At 38.4% G+C, this 21,346-nt stretch overlaps 1 long non-coding RNA gene across 2 annotated transcripts; it reads left to right on the top strand.

The window, feature by feature from the left end:
- The first annotated feature begins 1,105 nt into the window (after positions 1–1,105).
- LOC144581625 (uncharacterized) lies at positions 1,106–21,078 on the top strand. Of its 2 annotated transcripts, none has more exons than XR_013532690.1 (4): positions 1,106–8,616; positions 10,301–10,503; positions 16,402–16,639; positions 19,148–21,078. It is a non-coding gene; the product is annotated as an uncharacterized LOC144581625 (long non-coding RNA). The 2 variants fall into 2 exon arrangements; XR_013532691.1 differs by having other exon boundaries at positions 19,136–21,078.
- The last annotated feature ends 268 nt before the right edge of the window (positions 21,079–21,346 follow it).

The following is a 21,346-nucleotide window of genomic DNA, read 5'->3' as shown; positions in this document are numbered from 1 at the left end:
TACACCTCTTGGGCTCTGTCCTTTTATAGCCAGCTTAGACGATTTTTAGGAATGGTCTTCTTACAATGGACTAATCTGTGAGAACATGCTTCACTCCACAGGAATCTTCCATGCTTGTGCATGTAATCCTTACTTAATTTGTTTTTACTGCTGAGTATGTTGCAAGGTATAAGTACATCCAAATTTAAGTATCCATTTGTTGAAGAAGAATATTCAGCTTGTTTCCAATGCACCCCGTTATGGACAACACTTCTTCATATGCACATTTGTATACATGTCTTCCGTATGCATCCACATTCCTGTAATGTGTTTCTAAGGACAGAATTGCCGGGCCATAAGGTGTACTGATGTTTCATTTACGTTACAGGATAGTGGTATGATTTTTAAAAGCAGCTTTACTAACTTCAGCCAGCATATTGACACCTCTAGTCACTAAGATCTTGACATGTTCAGATGTTTTGTTTTCCAAACTAATGGTGCTAAAGTATCTAATTGTGAGTTTAATTAGCATTATTGGTTACTAAAGTTACTTTGTTGTAAGTTTAAGAATTTTTCTCTAAATTATGATAGGAAAATTATTTTTATCTTTTCAAAAATATCTTAGCCAATCTTAGTTCTTCATCTTTCAATGTGCAACAAAATAGTAGCTCATCAAGTTTTTTTAAAAAACGCTTTTGGAATTTTGATTAGTATTGTATTGAACCAAAGATTTTTTTTTTTTTTTTTTTTTTTGGTAGAAATGAAAGCTTTATCATTTTCCAGCTTACTGTCCTGGAGCAATATACAGCCCCCCATTTATATAGATCTTTCTATATATCTTTCAGTTCAATTTTACATGTTTTTATATAGGCTCTATACATATTATTATGTATATATATACACACATATATACATATTATGCATATACATATAGTTTATTACTAGATATAATGTATCTCTTACTGTTTTAAAATTATATCTTTTGAAAAGTTACATGTTCAAATTATAATTACTAATGTACATAAATGTGATTGGCTTTTCTGTATTGCTATTGTATATTTATTAAACTTGAGACACTTGCGCATGAATTCTAATACTTTACCTGTATATTATTTAGATTTGATCTATAGAAAATCATATTGTCAGCAAATATGAGTTGTATTTCTTGCTTTCCAATCTTAATGTATACATTTTCTTTATTTTTTTTATTTTACAATATTGTGTAGTACCTCTAGTATAACATTGACTGTAAGTGCTAACAGTAATTATGTAAATCTTATTTCTGATTTAAAGGATACTTATAATATTATGCTTATCATATTAGTCCATTTTCACAGTGCTTTAAAGAACTGCCAGAGACTGGGTAATTTATAAAGGAAAGAGGTTTAATTGACTCACAGTTCCACAGGGCTGGGGAGGCCTCAGGAAACTTACAATCATGGTGGAAGGGAAGTAAACACATTTTTCACATGGTGGAAGAAGGAGAAGTGCCAAGCAAATAGGGAAAAGTTTCTTACAAGACCACCAGAACTCCCTCACTATCACAAGAACAGCATGGGAGTAACCACCCCTATAATTCAATTATGTCCCACTGGGTGTCTTCCACAACATGTGGAGATTATGGGAACTACAATTCAAGATTAGATTTGGGTGGGGACACATCCAAACCATACATTCCACCCCTGGCCCCTCCTTAGTCTCATTTCTTCACATTTCAAAACACAGTCATACATTTCCAACAGTTCTCGCAAGGTCTTAGCTCCTTCCGGCAGTAATTCAAAAGTCCAAGTCCAAAGTCTCATCTGAGACAAGCCAAGTCCCTTCTGCCTATGAGCCTGTAAAGTCAAAAACAACTTAGTTACCTCCTAGATACCGTGAGGATACAGGCATGGAGTAAATACACCCATTCCAAATGACGGAAATTGACCAAAACGAAGCTACAGGCCACATGCAAGTCCAAAACCCAATAGGGCAGTCATTAAACTTTGATGTTCCAAAATGATCTCCTTTGACTTCATACTGCACATCCAGATTACATTGATATAAGGGGGGCTCACACATCCTTGGCCAACCCCACCCTTGTGGCTTTGCAGGGTACAGCCCCTCTCCTGGCTGATTTCACTAACTGGCCTTGAGTGTCTGCAACTTTGTCAGGTTTACAGCACAAGCTGTTGATGGATCTACCATTATGGGAGTCGGGAGGATCATGGTTCTCTTCTCACAGCTATACTAAGCAGTGCCCCAGTGGGGACTCTGTGTGTGGCTCCAACCCCACATTTCTCTTTTGCACTGCCCTAGCAGAGGTTCTCCATGCCCCACCAGTGCAGCAAACTTCTGCCTGGACATTCACACATTTTCATACATCCTCTAAAATCTAGGCAGAGGTTTCCAAACCTCAATTCTTGACTTCTGTGCACGTGCCAGCCCAACACCACATAAAAGCTGCCAAGACTTGGGGCTTGCATCCTCTGAAGCAATAGCCTGAGTTCTACACTGACTATGTTTAGCTGGAGCTGAAACAGGGCATCATGTCTCAAGGCTGCACAAAGCTGGTGTCCCTGGTCCTGGCAGGAGCCTGGGCCCAGCCAACAAAACCATTTTTCCTTCTACGCTTCCAGGCCTGTGATGGGAGTGGCTGCCATGAAGTTCTCTGACATGCCCTCGTGACATTTTACCCATTGTTTTGATGATTAACATTCAGCTACTCATTACTTATGCAAATTTCTTCTTGGGCTTGAATTTCTTCTCAGAAAATGAGTGTTTCTCTTCTGTTGCATTGTCAGTATGGAAATCTTCCAAACTTTTATCTTCTACTATCTTTTGAATGCTTTGCCACTTAGAAATTTTTTCTACCAGATACCTTGAGTCATCTCTCTCAAATTGAATATTCCAGAGATCTCTAGGTCAGGAGCTAAATGCTGCCAGCCTTTTTAATAAAGCATAGCAAGAATCACCTTTAAGTCTCAACAAGTTCCTTATCTCTGTCTGAGACCACCTCAGCCGGGACTTTTATTGTTCAGGTTACTATCAACATTTTGTTCAAAATCATTCAACAAGTCTCTAGGAAGTTCCAGACTTTCCCACATCCTCCTGTCTTCTGAACACTTTAAGATTCTAGAAAGTTCCAAACTTTTCCACATTTTCTTGTCTTCTGAGCCCTTCAAACTGTTCCAGCCTCTAACAGTTACCCAGTTCCAAAGTCACTACCACATTTTTGGGTATCTGTATAGCAGCACCCCACTCTCTGTGGTATCAATTTACTGTATCAATCTGTTCTTACACTCCATAAAGAACTGCCAGAAGCTGGAGAGCGGTTTAGCTGACTCACAGTTCCACAGGGCTGGAGCAGTCTCAGGAAATTTAAAAATCATGGTGAAAGGGGAAGCAAACATGTCCTTCTTTACATGGTGGCAAAAAAAAGTGCTGAGCAGAGGAGGAAATGCCCCATATAAAACCATCAGACCTCATGAGAATTCACTCACCACCATGAGAACAGCATGGGGATAACTGCCCCATGATTTACTTACCTCCCACCATGTTACAGCCCTTCCTTGAAATGTGAGGATTAGGACTACAGTTCAAGATGAGATTTGGGTGGGAAATTCCTTAGTTTTGTTATTTTGAGCTTTTTAAAAATACATTGTATTTTTAATGTTCATAACTTTATTCGAGAATGAGATTTACCTGTATGTTTTTTCCTATGCTTTTCTTGCCTAACATCAAGCTTATTTATGCCTCATCAGCTGAGTTGGGGAGCACTAACATTTAAAATTTTGGAAGAGTTTGTAATATATATTAAAAATTTATACTTTGAAATTGTAGTAGAACTCAGTATAAAACTTACCTCAGTGTGAAATTCCCTTTATGGAAATCAGGAAGACAACACTCTCTGATATACAGTGTTTCACACATGCTAACATATCCTTATTGCTAGAGGAATCAAATGTGTCATCCTGTGTGACTCCACAGGGAGAGAACTCTAGGAAGCTTGCTCCTGGTTTTCTCTGGACTTCACTTCATGTGCCTTCTCTCTCTGCTGATTTCGCTTTGTATGCTCATGCTATAATAAACTGTAGGCAGGAATATGGCTGTATGCTGAGTCCTCATCAAACCTGGGGATGGCCTTGGTGACCCACAGCACAGTAATAGTTTCCTGGAAAATTGTTTATTTAATCTCTGCTTTATAAATTATTGTCATAAGTGTGTTCATACTGTTTGTGTTATAATTTAAAAATAAAAACTATTGTTTCTTTTTAAATTTAATATTTTATGTTAAATGTTCATTTGGATATTTTTTATTAGCCTACATTATTTTGTCCATTTCTTTAGTCTGTTAAACATTTTTGGATATGTTGACTTTCTCTGTTGTATCTTTGTTTTCTATTTTTTGTTATTTAATTTTATCTTCATTATCTTTCATTCTCTCTGGTCTAATTTATTTGATCTGTTTATGTAACTCCTGTCTTCTTCTGAGCCCTCCAAACTGTTCCAACTTCTAACTGTTACCCCATTCCAATGTCACTTCCACATTTTTGGGTATCTGTATAGTAGCACCCCACACTCTGAGGTATCAATTTACTGCATCAATCTGTTCTTACACTCTAGAAAGTTACCTTAATATGTATATTTAACTACTAGTGATTAGCCTTTTCTAATATAAATATTTAAAACTATATATTCCCTTCCTAGTGCTTATTTTAATATCTTCTACCAATTTTGATTTGTGGTATTTTTATAACTATTAAGTTCTATTTTTTTCTACTACTAAACTAGTCAATTACCAAAATACATACATAATACATAGGAGGACTACAATTCAAGATGAGATTTGGGTGGGAAATCCCTCAGTTTTATTGTGAGCTTTTAAAATATACACTGTATTTTCCATGTTCATAACTTAGTGTCATAGTGACATATCTCACTATAGTTGACACAGAATTCTTTCAGTGCCACTTCACCAGCTGGAAATCTCGGTGGCAATGGCGCCCCTGCCTGGGCCTTGCTTGGCTTCAGGCTTGCTGCTGGGCTTGCTCCACCTACTCTGCTTGGCAGCCTGCACTCAGCTCATGCTACTGGCCTGAATTCTATGCTCAGACTGCGGCTGGGCTGGGCATGCTACAGCCTGCTTCCACCTTGGGCACTGGTGTCTGGATGAGGGGAATGTGGTGGCACTGGAAAACGGAGATGCCAGCAACCAAGGAGCCCCAAGTGGTGTTATGGTTCTTGCCTACAGAGTCCCAAGGATTGAACCCCAAGCACTTTTACTGTTCTGTCTCCTTCCCACAGATGAGCAAATGGGGCAGGGTTGGCATGTTACAGATTGTACATGTTACAGCCCACATTTGTTTCTCCCAATTGGTGGCTTCTGGGTTCTTGTCCTGTATCCAAGAAGGTTACATGGACACCAGAGGGTGAACAAAGTGGAAAAGAGTTTTGTTGAGTAACAAAACATCTCTTGTCATGAGAGGGGACCTGAAGTGGGTGACCCTCTGTGTGAGAGGGGCCCAAAAAGTGAATAGCCACGTGTGGCAGAGTCTGGGGTAATTACAGACTCAGAATGGGTGGGGTGTGAGGTGATTGGTCCATGGACAGGCCTGAGAAAAGCACCATTTGATTAGCTAAAAGGGATCAAAGAAGTTCTCACTCTGGTCATGGACAGTACCCAGACTGCCAGCCCTGTTTTCAGGCTCTAAATTGTCCTTGGTTTGAAGGTTGGGTTTTACCAGCTACCCGTCCATGTCTGCCTAGGAATTTTTCTGCCTTCTGCTGCTCTCAATCTCCCCTCTGAAGAGGGACATCTAACTGACTGTGACGTCTCTTACTGCTTCATACTGACAGAAGGTGTTGTTTAGGGAAAATGCAGTCAGATTTCTCTCAGAGGTTTAGCCAAGAGTCCCCAGTAAAAGAGAGCCATCATCATCTCCTGCCAGTTGGAATGGCAGTCATTAAAAAATCTGGAGACAACAGATGCTGGAGAGGATGTGGAGAAATTGGAACACTTTTTTACAGTTGATGGGAGTGTAAATTAGTTCAACCACTGTGGAAGACACCGTATATAAAAAAGAGATAGGAGCCATGACAGCCACAAAAGAAAGAAGGAAATGCCATAGAAAAGACTGGAGGTGTTTGCTGACACCCAAATGCACTGTCAAGGATTGGGGCTGGTCCAGGCTGATCCAGGAGCATTTGGGTAACACTGAGGTGTAGCCTTGGCCAGATACCTTCAGTTGCCCCAGGACCATATTCTGCTCTCACGTGATGGCAAGACTCCATGAAGGAAGACTACATTGGAACAATGCCAGCATTCCCAATATTTGGGGGTGACAGGGGTGGCAATGGTTGACAAAGTTCTCCCCAATAAGCTTGTTCTCTGCAGCTACACCATTTGGTCTTAACTGGCTAAGAGAGAGCCAGTGCTTCATCTGTTTTCAGAAAACAAAAAATCTGAGGACAAGAAGCCTCAGAAATGAAAATAGAAAGTCTACTGTTACCCTTCCACAGATCCCAGGTGAGCCCCCAAAAATGACACAGGGTTCTTTTGATGCTGCCTTAGCCAGAAATTTCTGCAATGGTGTCACCCCTGCCCAGGTCTCACTCAGCTTTGGGCTTTCCACTGGGCTCACTTCACCCATTCAGCATGGCAGGTTGCACTTGGCTTGTGCTACTGGACTGCATTTCTTGCCCACTGCAACTCTGTGCTCAGCCTGTGGCTGGGCAGGGCATCCCACAATATGCTTCTGCCTTGGGAGCCAGTGTCTGGATGAGGAGAATGCAGTGGAACCCAAAAACTCAGAGATGCAAGCAACCACAGAACTCCAAGGGGTGTTATGGCTCTTGCCTGGGGAGTCCTAAGGTCTGAGACCCCAAAGACTGCTATAGCTCTCTCTACTTTCCACCACCCACAAAGTGGCAAATGGGAGTGGGGGCATGTTACAGCTCATTCAATTACAGGTCACGTTTTTTAGATGGGTGGGTTCTGGGTTTTATCCCGCCTCCAAGAAGAATGAGGTTAAGTGGATATAGAGAGAGCAAAGCAGAAAAGGGATTTATTCAGTAACAGATCGGCACTTGACACAAACATGTGTAGCCATCTGTGACAGGGAAACCAAAAGTGAATAGCCCCACGTATGTCTGAGTCTGGAGTTTTTATGGGCTTTGAATGTTGCAGTGCAAGCTGATTAGTTTACAGGTGAGCCTGGGAAAAGCATTTGATGGACTAAAAGTCATGGAGGAAGTTCTCCTTCTGGTCATGGATTCTTTCTGAAACTGGCAGTCTTATTTTCAGGCTTTAAATTGGTTTTGGTTTCAAAGTCAGGTTTCACTGAGAACTTATCCTTGCTTGTCTAGGAGTTTGTCCACCTCCTGCTACTATCATGGTGTTAGACATTTATGCAGCTAACAAACATATGAAAAAAAGCGCATCACGAATGATCATTAGAGGAATGCAAATGAAAACCACAATAAGATACCATCTTATGCCAGTTAGAATTATGATCATTAGAAATTCAGGAAACAACAGATGCTGGAGATGACGTGGAGAAATATGAACACTTTTACACTGTTGGTGGGACTGTAAATTACTTCAGCCATTGTGGAAAACAGTGTGGAAATTCCTCACAATCAAGAACCAGAAATAGCATCTGACCCAGTGATCTCATTACTGAATATATACCCAAAGGATTATAAATCATTCTACATTCTACTATAAAGACAGATGCATACCTATGTTTATTGCAAAACTATTCACAATGGCAAAGACTTGGATCCAACCCAGATGCCCATCAGTGATAGACTGGATAAAGAAAATGTGGCACATATACACCATAGAATACTATGTAGTCATAAGAAAGGATGAGTTCTTCTTTGCAGAGACATAGATGAAGCCAGAAACCAACACTCTCAGCAAACTGACACAAGAACAGAAAACCAAACACTGCATGTTCTCACTCATAAGTGGATATTGAGCAATGACAACACATAGACGTAGGGAGGGGAACATCACATACTGGGGCCTGTTGGAGGGTGGGGGGATAGAGGAAGAATAGCATTAGGAGAAATACCTAATGTAGATGATTAGTTGATGGGTGCAGCAAACCACCACGGCACGTGTATACCTATGTAAAACCTGCACATTCTGTACATGTATCCCAGAACTTAAAGTATAATTTTAAAAAAGATTATTTGAAAATATATGTATTTTGTTCTTAAATTTGAGAAACACTATTGCTGGATACCTAGTTCTAGGTTTATTGTTACATTGTCTCAGTGCTTTGAAGGTATTATTTCACATTAATCTGGATTCCACTGATGTAGTTGTGATGGTTACTGACTTAATAGATGACTCACAGCATTTGGTCTATAGCGTGTGCCTCATTCCGCAGTCCAGGCTGAAAGGGCAGTGACTGCTGGGGCTCAAGACAGTCAAATACCTTTCATATCTCCATTTGCATCATATCCATGACCATCCCATTCACCAAGCAAGTCAGATTGCGGAGGAGGATGAGGAATGTGAAAAAGAGTTCAACCCTACCTGCCACCTGGATCCTAGAAACCAGAACATAGAGTCCAGTCTTCCCTGGTCAACCGAAGTCCACTTATGGATTCATGAACATGAGGATCAATAAAAATTGTATTAAGGTACTGAAATTGGGGTGATTTATTATGCAGTATATTGTGTCCATAACTGATTAATACAATGGCAAATTATTAAGGATGTTTTATCTATGGCATAGATGCTTTGGTGAGGAATGAGACTTCACAATATCTGCTAGAAACACAGAAACAACTCTGTGATCTTTCTGTTGTCTTATCCTGCTTCCTACAAGGATGTATGCTCCTTTATTCAGATAACAAAAGGACCAGCTAGAAAAGCCTTAACCCAGACATCAAACTATGTAATAAACTGCTTATTAATAATTTATTATTACAATACAGCACATTGTAACAACACAGAACACGAATGTAATGTGTTTCTGAATAGGTAGATGCTCCTGTTGGCTTCCTTAACAGCAATCACCCTATGTGCTAAGATACACCAGGCTTCTTAGGAGAAGATGGACTGTGATGAGTCTTGGTCAATATTGGCATATCAACTACCCCTGACAAAGGCTTACTTAGAGACGGACACATGGCTGAATTCTTGCCCTGGAGATAATAAAGATCATTTGTTGAGCCCTTACCATTGCCAGGCATTTGATGGATTAACCCAGTCCACAAATCCATTCTTTGAGATTGGTTCTAATTTTATCCCATGACCCTAGGACATACAGTTGAAATAGCAGGAATAAAATACAAACTCAAGCTACTTTTACAGCCTTCTCTAGTAACTATGACTCCTTTTGGCTATATTCATTTATACATTTACACAACCAACAGATTGACATTTATCAAGATTCTGCTTGCCTAATTATTTGTAGTGAAGCTACAGGAGACAGTAAAAACACAAGACTTCCATCTTCTTCAAGTGTACATTTTGGTTGGGGAGAAAAAGATGTTACAAACAAGCTGTGTGTTTATGTGGTTGTGTGTTATAAAAATGGATGAGAGAGAAAGAGCCTGAAGTGGTAGGATTTAGGGCTTGTTGTAGAGTTTTCTGGGAAATTGCTCTGAGTAGATACCATCTGAGCAAAGGCTACATTAGGGTGTAAGATTGTCAAGATCATTAGAGGATTGTTGAGACACTCTGGGTTGTATTGAGTGCTTCCTGGCAGTGAATATCATTATATAGTTATGGAGATTTTTTTGAACTTTCATTGCCTAGACTACCATCATATATTCTAATTATCCACCATTTTTATGCAGCTGGCTATAGCACACAGCTCTCCTTAGGTGCACTGCCAGTGATGGGGTTTTGAAAGCATCCATGACTCTTGGCAGGAAAAGTCTGAGGTGTGGTTGGAGCACTCTCCACACCATTTGATTCAAAATCTGAAACCAATGCTGAGGGATAAAAAAGCACATTCACACAAATTTTAATTAATGTTCCAGGTCCCCTGCTAAACAATTTTTTTAAACATAATATATTATTTATTCCTCACAATTAACCTGTGAAGCAGTTGCTACAGAGAACCTTGAGCTGTGGCTATTTCTGCTCATTCCAAGCCAGGGTTCTGATTGTACAGCAGTCGTTTAAAAAGGGGGCACCTTTCAAAGGACGTTTCTCTTTCACTGCTCATGTCTACTCTCCATGGGTCTTAGCAAAGGCTGGTGTATTTGTGACATGACTGTGGTGTAGAATGTAAAATTAAAAAAGACTTGCTTGAGAGAGATTTTGCTTCTCAAGAGAGAACAATATTTTATTACTTATTTCCATCACTCTTAGAGTAGATGGACAGAAAACATCCGTCCCCAAAAAACTGTCAACTGAAGCTGCCAAGGTTACAAGAAACACAGTGGCATCAGGAAGAAGACCAAGGAAGTGTTGCTTTTCAGTTCTTTCTACAGAACATGAGGCTTGGAAAAAGCTGTCTTTGCAGCAAACGTTCTTTCTTCTGTAGCTTCTGTGGTCCAGAGGATTCAATTCAGGTAGGATGTTGGCATTTTTTTAATATGCAATACCTTCTGCATAAAGAATGTTTTTTTCCTGTACTTCCTTAAAACCATATCTTTTTCTTCAACATTCTTTAATTTCTGCCAGTTACTTTCTCAGTGAGTTTTGCAATGTCACACTTGTGTTTATCTCTTGCTTCTCCTAATTTTTTTCTAAAGCTTTCTTTCTCATCCATGTTGGCATTCCTGGGTATTTTTTTAAACATCATAATTATCATCATTATTCTAGATTAGACACAAATTAGCATGTAAATCTTTGACAGTTAAGTAAAGTGTGATTTGATTTAGTTTTGTGTAGTGGAAAGAGTACTTGAAATCACATGATCTCTATTTGAATTCTGATTCTGCAGTGCTCTCATTAACAGATTTAGGCTTCAGAAGGTGGATAATAAGAAACTTCTGTGAGTTAAAAGAACATATTCTAGTCCAATGTAAAGAAACTAAACTAAGAACCTTGTAAAAAGGTTTGACGAAATCCTAACGAGAATAGACAATTTAGAGAGGAATATAAGTGAATTAATGGAACTGAAGAATACAATACAAGAACTCTGCAAAGTATACACAGTTTTTAACAGTCGAATTGATCAAGCAGAAGAAAGGATATCAGAGGTCAAACACCAACTTAATGAAATGAAACGAGAAGACAAGTTTAGAGAAGAAAGAGTAAAAAGGAATGAGCAAAGTCTCCAAGAAATATAAGACTATGTGAAAAGACCTAATTTACGTTTGATAGGTGTACCTGAATGTCATGAAGAGAATGAATCCAAGCTGGAAAATATTTTTCAGGATATTATTCAGGAAAGCTTTCCTAACTTAGTAAGGCAGGACAATATTCAACTTCAGGTAATACAGAGAACACTACAAAGCTATTCCTCAAGTAGAGCAACCCCAAGACACATAATTGTTAGATTCACCAGGGTTGAAATAAGGAGAAAATTCTAAGGGCAGCTAGAGAGAAAGGTCAGGTTACCCATAAAGGGAAGCCTATCAGACCCACAGCAGATCTCTCAGCTGAAACCCTACAAACTGGAAGAGAGTGGGGGTCAATATTCAATATCCTCAAAGAAAAGAATTTTCAACCCAGAATCTCATATCTAGCCAAATTAAGCTTCATAAATGAAGGAAAACTAAAATTTTTCCAGAACAACCAAGCACTCAGAGATTTCATCACCATCATTCCTGCTTTACAAGAGCTTCTGAAAGAAGCACTACACACAGAAAGGAACAACCAGCATCAGTCATCCCAAAAACTTACCAAAAGGTAAAGAGTATCTCCATAATAAATAATCTATATCAACTAATGGGCAAAATAGCCAGCTAGCATTAAATGACAATATTAAACTCACAAATATCAATATTAATTCTAAATTTAAATGGATTAAATGGCCCAAAGACACAGACATGCAAATTGAATAAAAAGTCAAAACCCATCAGTTCGCTGTATTCAGATCCATCTCATAAGCAAGGACACACAAAGACTCAAAATAAAGGGATGGTGGAAGACTTACCAATCAAATGGAGAGCAAAAAAAAAAAAAAGGAGTTGTAACTTTCGTCTCTGACAAAATAGACTTTAATAGTAACAAAGAGTAAAAGAAACAAAGAAGGACATTACATAATGGTAAAAGGATCAATGCAACAACAGGAGTCAATGATCATAAATATATATGCACCCAATGTAGGAACACCCAGATATGTAAGACAAGTTCTTAATGACTTATAAAGAGACTTGGACTCCCACACAATAATAGTGGGAGACTTTGATACCACATTGTTAATATTCAGCAGATTAATGAGATAGAAAATTAACAGGGACATCTATGATTTGAACTCAGACCTGGAACAAGTAAACTCAGTGAGTATAGAATTTTTCACCCCAGGTCCACAGAACATACATTTTCTCAGTATCACATTACACCTATTTTAAAAGTGACCACATAATTGGAAGTAAATCACTCTTCAGCATTTGCATAGCATTTCACAGACTTAAATGAAATATTGGTTGGCTGTTTGTTTGTTATCTTATTTTCTTATTCCTTCCTGTCTCCACTGTTAAGCACAATTATCAGCATAAAAGAGGTTTTTAGTACCTATTTTTAGATTGCATTCCAGCCTTGGCAACAGAGCAAGACTCCTGTTCTCTCTCCCCCTTTCTCTTTTTCTGTCCTTTAAAGAAAATAAATAAATAAAATAAAATAGCTGAGCTTCAGCCAAACCCAGCAGGCAGACTGCAGCCACTCACAGGCAACCAACTGTTTATTGCTCAAATAAGACAAACCTGAGCTGTCACTAATACAATTGTTTCTGAAGTTTGTTTTCATTTTCTATATGTCATTTTCCTTTTTCTCTCCATAAGTTTTATCTAACCATGTGGCAAATCTGAAGTCTCTCTGAATGTGTCTTGATGCTGGGAGCTGCCTGATTCAAGAATCTTTTATTTTTCTTTCTCAATGAGATTCTGTTAGATTGTATTAAATTTAATTTGTTTAAACGTTTGTTTTGGTTTTTTCCTATTAACAGATCTGGTGTCAGAAGTGAGGATCCAAAGTAAAATTCCAGTGGCCCTCGGACCACCAGGTGACCAGGAGGCAAGGCATTGCAGAGCCCACTGTGCTCCTTGCTCTCTTGTTTATAACTGGAGGTCATGGAAAAGTTGTCTTTGGATTCTGAGCTCCACTAATTTGTGTTCTGAGCAATTTTAAAAACAATATTTAGCTGGACTGACTGCAGGATCAGGTTGGATTTGATATTTCACCAGGTCAGATTTAGTTGAAGGCCTGGAACTTCAGATAGTGACCTTTGTGATAATGAGTTTGTCTCAATCCGAGGAGTTTGGAACTACATTTTCTAGGATTCCAGCTAATTTTAAGTATAAAAATTAGGAGTCCAAAACTGTGTCATTTTAGAAAGATGGGTTAACTTTACTAAATACAATGTAGAACTAAGGTAGCCACAATGGCACAGTGGGGAGGTTTTTATTTCTTTGTTTTTGAGACAAAGTCTTGCTCTGTTGCCCAGGCTGGAGTGCAGTGGTGTGATCTCGGCTCACTGGAACTTCTGCCTCCCAGTTTCCAGTGATTCTCCTGCCTCAGCCTCCTGAATACCTGGGATTACAGGAGCCTACCACTACACCCAACAAATTTTTGTATTTTTAGTAGAGACAGAGTTTCACCATGTTGGCCAGGCTGGTGTCAAACTCCTGACCTCAAGTGGTCTGCCCACCTTAGCCTCCCAAAGTGCTGGGATTACAGGCATGAGCCACCATACCTGGTTGGAAGTTTTAATTTAAACAAAATTGTGTATTTAAAAGGCATATTAGAAAAGGGGTGACCAAAAAGCCTGCAAAAGCAATTGCATGTATTCTTTAATTGGCATGTGAAGGCATCTAAAAAATTAAATGAATGAAAATTGCCATTGCAAAAAAGCAAACAAAAAGCTTAAGCCACAGACTAAGGACAGGACACAAGAGATTGTACTCTTGACTGAACGAACCCCAACTATTCCTTCTCTTTATTTATCTCTACCTAAATTCTCTGAGTCCACTAACCTTTTTGCTAAGTAACCTTTTCACCTTGTTGATAATGAGAACAGAGGAGTTAGACAGATGCTTTACAAAGTATGACCTTCTGATCAGCCAGGCCTTTGGGCTGTTACCACCTTTTACTTCATGGTCTAAAACTGACCATACTGAGCATAGAGACAGTGTAAAGAACTTCCCTTACTCAAGGGAACATCCTCAAAAATGTATTGAGAAATTTAGAATCATCATAGAAGCTTACGATCCAGGACTTTCTGACCTTTACTGATTTATTCCCATGACATTGGGATCTAGGAAAGCTCAGAAATTGATGACAGCAGTGGATTGGGACAAACCTAAGGAGGATATTAAAGATCCTCTCACACCCCCTCATGAGAAGGGCCAAACAGAGCTATGAAAAATTGCTGAAAACCCTTTAGATTCAATTTCTACATACGTTCCACAGAAAATTAATTGGTTTATCATTCAATTTTGTAGGCCAAAAGCAAAAGAGAAAACAAAACCCTGATCCAGTTTTAGATTACAGAACTCAGAAATGCTGTTTTTGAAACATTCTGGGCAAAACATACAGCAAGCACTCTTTTCTGAAGGTATTGAAATGGCATTAACTACTCTATAAATAGATCCTGTCCTTAACTCAGCAGTTAATTTAAAAACATAAACTTACGTGGGTAGGTATAGATGTGATTCAATGGATAGCCTTGTCTGAATATTTTGAGAGGATTCTAGAGAAGAACAAAACCCCAGAAAGATAACAAGCTTATGTCTATCCTTTTACGATGGTTACAGAGTCCGAGACCAAAGGGACCTTCTTGTTTTTATTTTAAATCACAACTAAGGAGTAGAGAATAAGAAATTCTTTACTCCAGTATATCTGTCTTTATTGCAAATAACAAGGACACTGGAAAAGAGGTTGTCCAATTTTATATCAGTCCACTCACAAGCCTCTTCCCTTTAAGCCAAATTGTTTCTTCCCTAGAGGCAGCCCAAGAGACCTTGGCCCTCGTGGTGATAGAAGACATTGTGCAGGCCCCAGGGATTCTCCTGTAAATTGCCCTTGTCCTCTTCCCAACTAAATGTCCACTCCTCTCCACGATATCCTTATATAAACCTGAAGAAACAGGGTTAAAATAAATGGGTAATCTTGTAAAATACCGGTGGGTATGAAAGCCACATTATCTACCATAAACTCCACTTAAATCGATCAACAAATCCCTCTGAGTAAAAAGGTCATTTCTCTGGTGGGGGTTTTGAATCAAGTTCAAGAGGCTCTCATATCTGAACCGATCCAATTTACTTTGCAGCCATTTTCAGAAAAATGTACCTTTCTGCTATGTGATACAGCCCCGGTAAATTTGCTAGGGTGAGAATCACTTTCATCGCTAAGAGGGCATATGGAATTCTTCAGTAAGGGAGAAATAATCCTAAGAGTTTTTTATTCTCCTCAGTCAGAACAGTTATGCTCTCTACAGACAGAAATTGGTAAGATCAGAAGTCAGGCCTATAAACCCATATTGTTTCTAAAATACCTGAAGGTTTATGGGACCCTTCCTTAACTGATATAGAAAGAATTAAAAATGTGGAACTTTTAAAAGTCCAAATAAATCATCCTAAATCCTTGCCTAAATTACCCTAGTATCCACTAAAACTCAAATCAGTTCAAAGGCTCTCACCGGTAGTAGAAGATTCAATTAAATAAGGACTTATAATTCTGTGAACCAGTCCTGTAACACTCTAATCCTACCAGTTATCAAACCAAATGGACAAGGTTAGAGATTTACAGGCAATTAATAAAATGGTAATACCAAGTTTTCTTGTAGTCCCGAATACTGATATCTTAATGTCTATTATACCCACTGATTCAAGGTGGTTTGCAAACCTCTGTCCAGCTTTTTCTTTCTTTCTTTTTTTTTTTCCTTCCAGTTCATAAACAGAGTCCATTCTTATTTGCTTTACTTGGAAAAATCAGCAGTACACCTGGATGGTAATGCCACAGTAATTAATGTAGTTTTCCCAGGCATTGCTTCAGGACTTAATAACCCTACAGAGTGCTTGAAATTCTACTCATATTCGGCACGTAGATGACCTGTTGTTATGCGCTCTGCCACTAAACAGTGCTTTGCAATTTACTCAATTGACCTTTTATAGCAGGTTGCACATAAAGGTCACAGGGCTATGATGGTGAACTTCAGTTTTCAAGAGAAAAGGGCGGCTGCTTTTGACATAATTTGACTGCTGAAGGAGTTTCCCTCTCACCTAAAATAATACAAACTACCCAAAGCTTTTCTTGCCCTGTAACCAAAACAAAAGGTTTTTTTTTTTTTCTTTTTTCTGCAGTTGTAGAATATTAGATACTGGATCCCGAGTTTTTCCTTTATGGCCTCACCACACTATGAACTCACTAGAAATACAGCACCTGAGTCTTCTTTTTGTCTTTGTACAAGATTTTATTAAAGATCTTGCAGAGCACCATCCAGACTCCAGAATATGGCTGCCAAGGAGACCCTGTTAATGCTGTGGGACTGGCTGGGGCATGGCAGGCAGCTCTGGCTTCCCACCCTTCTGTTCTGAGATGGTGAGTACGCGGATCTTAACTTTGGAAAGACAGTCGTGCATTAGTTTTTAACGAAATGAAATTGGCCTTAAAGTAGCTCCTTGCTTTAGAAATTCCAAGATACAGTAAATCTTTTACCTTGTTCCCTCCATGAATGTGAGAATCAGGTACTAGGAGTTCTTACCAAGAACATGGGGAAAATAGGGCCATGGCATAATATAGCCTGCAATTAGACCCAATAACTGAAGCATATCTTAATTGTCTAAAAGCCATAGAAGCAGCACCCTGCTTGATAGAAGCAACTACCTGGTTTTAATAAATAAACTTAATTTGCAAGTCCCACATGAGGTGGAAAGTCTATGAAATTCCTGCTAGACTCAGCATTTTTTACCAAGTAGATTAACATCCTGTGAAATTCTTCTTCTGTCTCCTAATCTTTGATCGAAAATGCTGAAACCCACCTAGGCCTGCTACTCTATTACCCCTGCCTGATGATGTGAAGACCACAACTGTGCAAATGTAATATCAGAAATAGTGTCCCCTCCTGTTGATTTATGAGATGCTCCACTGGATAATCCTAAATTAAGACTTTTTGTTATTGGGTTCTATGGCAAAAACTCAGAAGAAAAATATCATTGAGGTATGATGTTACCACGTAAAATGAATTAACAGAAAAGGAAACTTAGTTAACTTCAGTCACCTCAACTTATGAAGCTTATTATTCTCACCAGAGCTTGTCATACAACTAAGGACAAGTCAGTTAAATATTTGTACAGATAGCAAATACACTTCTGGGTTCTTACATGACTTTGGCATGTTATGAAAACAATGAGGGTTTCTCACCTCTACTGGGACCCCTATCGAAACAGATTTTAAGCTATCCTGTGACAATTACAGATTTACATTGTTAAGATTGAAGCTCACACCAGTAGAACTGAACCTGAATTATCAAGGAAATGACTTAGGCAGACTTTTGTGTTAAATGAGCTAGTGTTGCCATTGCTAGACTATGCAATTTGAGTGAATTTCATCAGATTGATCCAAGTCAACTCTCTTGTGGTGACTGACTTAATAAACAGCGCAATGACCCTGATTATCAAAAAAAAATTGGCATCTAAGGATGTAAATTCAGTGTTAGATGTGGACCCACAGAGCGTTTGGATGGTTGCCTGGTTCTTCTTCAGTCTTTGAAGCTTCCATTGTTAAAAGCTCTGCACTCCAAAATTCATCACAGAACAGGCAAAAGATTCAAATTATGAAAAAAATATTGGTGTGGTGACTTTCAAAATTGCTAAAACAGTTTATAACCAATGTTTGGTTTTTCTAATTCATAATCCCTGGAAAACAATGAAAACTTTAAATGGTGTATTTCCACCATCTGATTTGAACATTTACAGATGAGCTTTATTCAGATATGATCCTCAGTAGAGTATTAGCACATTTTTTTCTAATATTTTTATGTTATCTAGTTGGTTAGAGGCTCTTTCATGAAGGAAAACTGATGTGACAGTAGCTAAAAATTTTTTTGAAAATGTGTTTCTTTCTTTGGGTATTCCTGGAAAAATCTCTACTACGAGGTAAACTTACTTTACTGGGCAAGTTATTAAGAAGTTAAGTAAAATGTTAGGGACACAGTGGCATTACCAGTGTCCCTATTAATTTCAGTTTCTTTGGAATGGCTGAAAGAACAAATAGTATGTTACAACTGAAATTGGCAAAATCAACTGAGTCAATTGGGTTGTCATGGGCAAAGTTACCACCACTGGCTTTCATGGCAACCAGATACATTGCCATCAAAAAACATTGTTTACCTTTTATGAAAGAGTTACCAGAAGGCTTATTTCTGTAAGAGTAGAGCCTCCTGCATATCTCACTGTCGTAAACTCTGATATGACTAAATACTGTAAGGCTTTAATGCTTATGTCAAAGTGTATTTTCACCAGATAAAGGACGCTTTACCTGATCCACCAACTGAGGAAAATCAAACCTTTTATGGTCTAGAAATTAGAGATTGGGTCTTCTGGAAATAACATTAGAGGAAGACCACCACTTATTCTTCTTGGAAAGAACATATGTGAGACAGGTCTTGGTTAATTTAGAAAGTTTATTTTGCCAAGGCTGAGGCTGGGCACCCATGACACGGCTTCAGGAGGTCCTGATGATATGTGCCAAAGGTGCTCAGACAGAGCACAGTTTGGTTTCATACAGTTTGGTTCTCATGTCTCTCTAGAACAGTTTGGTTCTAGGGAGACATGAGACATCAATCAACATATGCAAGATGAATATTGGTTTGGTCTGGAAATGCAAAATGACTTGAACCAAAGGCAGGAAGACTCGAAGTGAGGAGGGAGCTTCTAGGTCACAAGTAGATAAGAGACAAATGGTTGCATTCTTTTGAGGTTCTGATTAGCCTCTCTGAAGGACGCAATCAGATATGCATTTATCTCAGTTCATTTTCAGGCATTTTAAATAGTGGATGGCAAGCTTAGGCTTGCCAAAATTTTTTAATTTTTATAGTTCTTTTAATAGGTCTATAAGGACACTTAAAGCTCCTTACATATGCTGCTCTATGGAAGGAAGTGTCAATGCTATGGAAAACAACCCTGATAGAACATCATGAGAGTTTGGAATGATTACATCATTGGCAATGCCATCGTTGTTACAGAAAAGCCATGAAAACCATCAAGCCTGAAAAAACAAATTCCTGCTGGAGAATACTGTCTAGATGTGCATGACTTCACAGGATTTATGACTGAGCCAATCAACAAAATCATAAAAGAGATTGTGCATATGGCAAAAAGCGGGGGGTAAAGGGTTTCACTATATGGATCTTGGAGTAATTCAGGAACTCCTAAATGCTACACCAGAGAAATTCACAAGAGAAGACTTGATGGAGATGAGTGCTTTCAAACCATTGCCAGATGATGAGGAAGGCGGCACAAAAGATGCAGAGCCAGGAAACAAGTTGACTTCAGACACTCTGGGAAAAGGGTTCCAGTTATTCAAGAATGCTTTTGACTTCTTTTATGATGTGGGCCCTGCTGTGATACAGGCAATAAGATTAAAGCAAATGATAAAAAGAATCGGTGGTACTGTATAAAATCAGTTTTAGAGAAATGAGAAAGCAGGAAGCCAGACTGAATTTATCATGTATTTTCATAAAGTGATGCGGAATATGCCTGCTTCTCCTGACTCTTCTTCCACCTCCTCCGTATCTTCCACCTCTATCACCCCCGAGACAACAAGACAAAACCCCTTGTCTTCCCCCTCCTCAGCTTCCTCAATGTGAATGCAACAGGGATGAAAACTTTTATGATTCACTTCCACTTAATGAACAATACATTTATTTTCTATAACATTATTTTTGAAACAAGATTCTCTCCTCTCTAGCTTACTTTATTCTAAGAATACATTATATAATCTATGTAACATAAAATATGTGTTAATTAACTTTACGTTATCAGCAAGGCTTTGGGTCAGCAGTAGGCTATTAGTTAAGTTACTGGCGAATCAAAAGTTATATGCAGCTTTTTGACTGCAAGCGACACTGGTGTCTCTAACTCCAACGTCGTTCAAGGGTCCACTGCATATGTCATGACAATTTCTTAACTACTTATATTTAGATCTGATATAAACAGCAACAGCAACCAAAGAGAACCTTATTACAGCAGGAAAGTTTCTCTCTGTTGTTTCTACCCAGAACCTCTGCAACCTCAATACCTCCCACTGATTTCTGAAAGCCCTCATCACTCTCTGGAAGAAGCAAAGTATTGACATTTCGTTCTGGCTCAGATGAGATAAAGTGAAGAGGATCATTATTTGGCTTTTGAAGAATAGATGATCATGAGTTTATATTTTAGGTTAAGATTGTTAAGAGATTGACTTAAATATGGAATTTTGATTTAAAAAATTGTAATGAAAGCTCACCCTTCTTTTTTGACCTTGGCTAATGCCGCTGCTCAGCTGAGGACCCTTATGTTAATGAGACAATATTGTATTCTGAGCAGCAGGCCCTGCTTTGAAATAGTTCCATTCTCTTCTGAAAGCTCAAAGCTGCTTTCATGCAAGTACTATTGATTAAAAAATTAAGGATAATAGGTAAAAGGCATTTTTGGCCTCTAAATAATTAATCATAACTTTCCAGTGACACATTTTAAAAGGCCAGGAGCAAATTGGTATTCATAGTAAAAGCTGAAGAGTCAGGATTTGCCTTTTAAAATTATCTGTTATTTAGAAATATTTATGCATTGCCTGAACTTGGAAATTTAACATAGAATTTGGTTTTATAATTTAGAGTTTTAGTTCCAGACGTTTTTTGTGTCTGTTTAACAGAGGTATTGCTTATGGGTATTTAATAATTATTTTTAAAGAATAATATCTCATTAATTAAGTACTACTATTGTCTGATTTCAAGGATGGCCCCAATAAAAACAGCTTGCACCTGATCAAGTTCTCCTCTACATTTGAATTTCCATTATAATTATTTTTAGACTTGGGTTCCAAATGAACTTTATGCTGTTTATTTTTAGAACCCTTACAGGAGCAAATGATTGATCTTAAATATATTTGTAAAGGCCAAGGGAAAGCTTCTCATTTGCCCTCTGAAGGTTTGCTTGAAAAATCAACTCCCAAAAGGAGATTAACATGACATACAGATTTATTAATGTACACATAAGGAAGAAAGAATGGGAGCTTGGATCATGGCAAAACAGGTTATCATGGTAAACA

This window comes from Callithrix jacchus, chromosome 2, assembly GCF_049354715.1.
Source record: "Callithrix jacchus isolate 240 chromosome 2, calJac240_pri, whole genome shotgun sequence".
NCBI classification, from domain to species: domain Eukaryota; kingdom Metazoa; phylum Chordata; class Mammalia; order Primates; family Cebidae; genus Callithrix; species Callithrix jacchus.
Note: the sequence above shows the minus strand (reverse complement) of the source record. Positions and strands in the feature narration are given on the sequence as shown.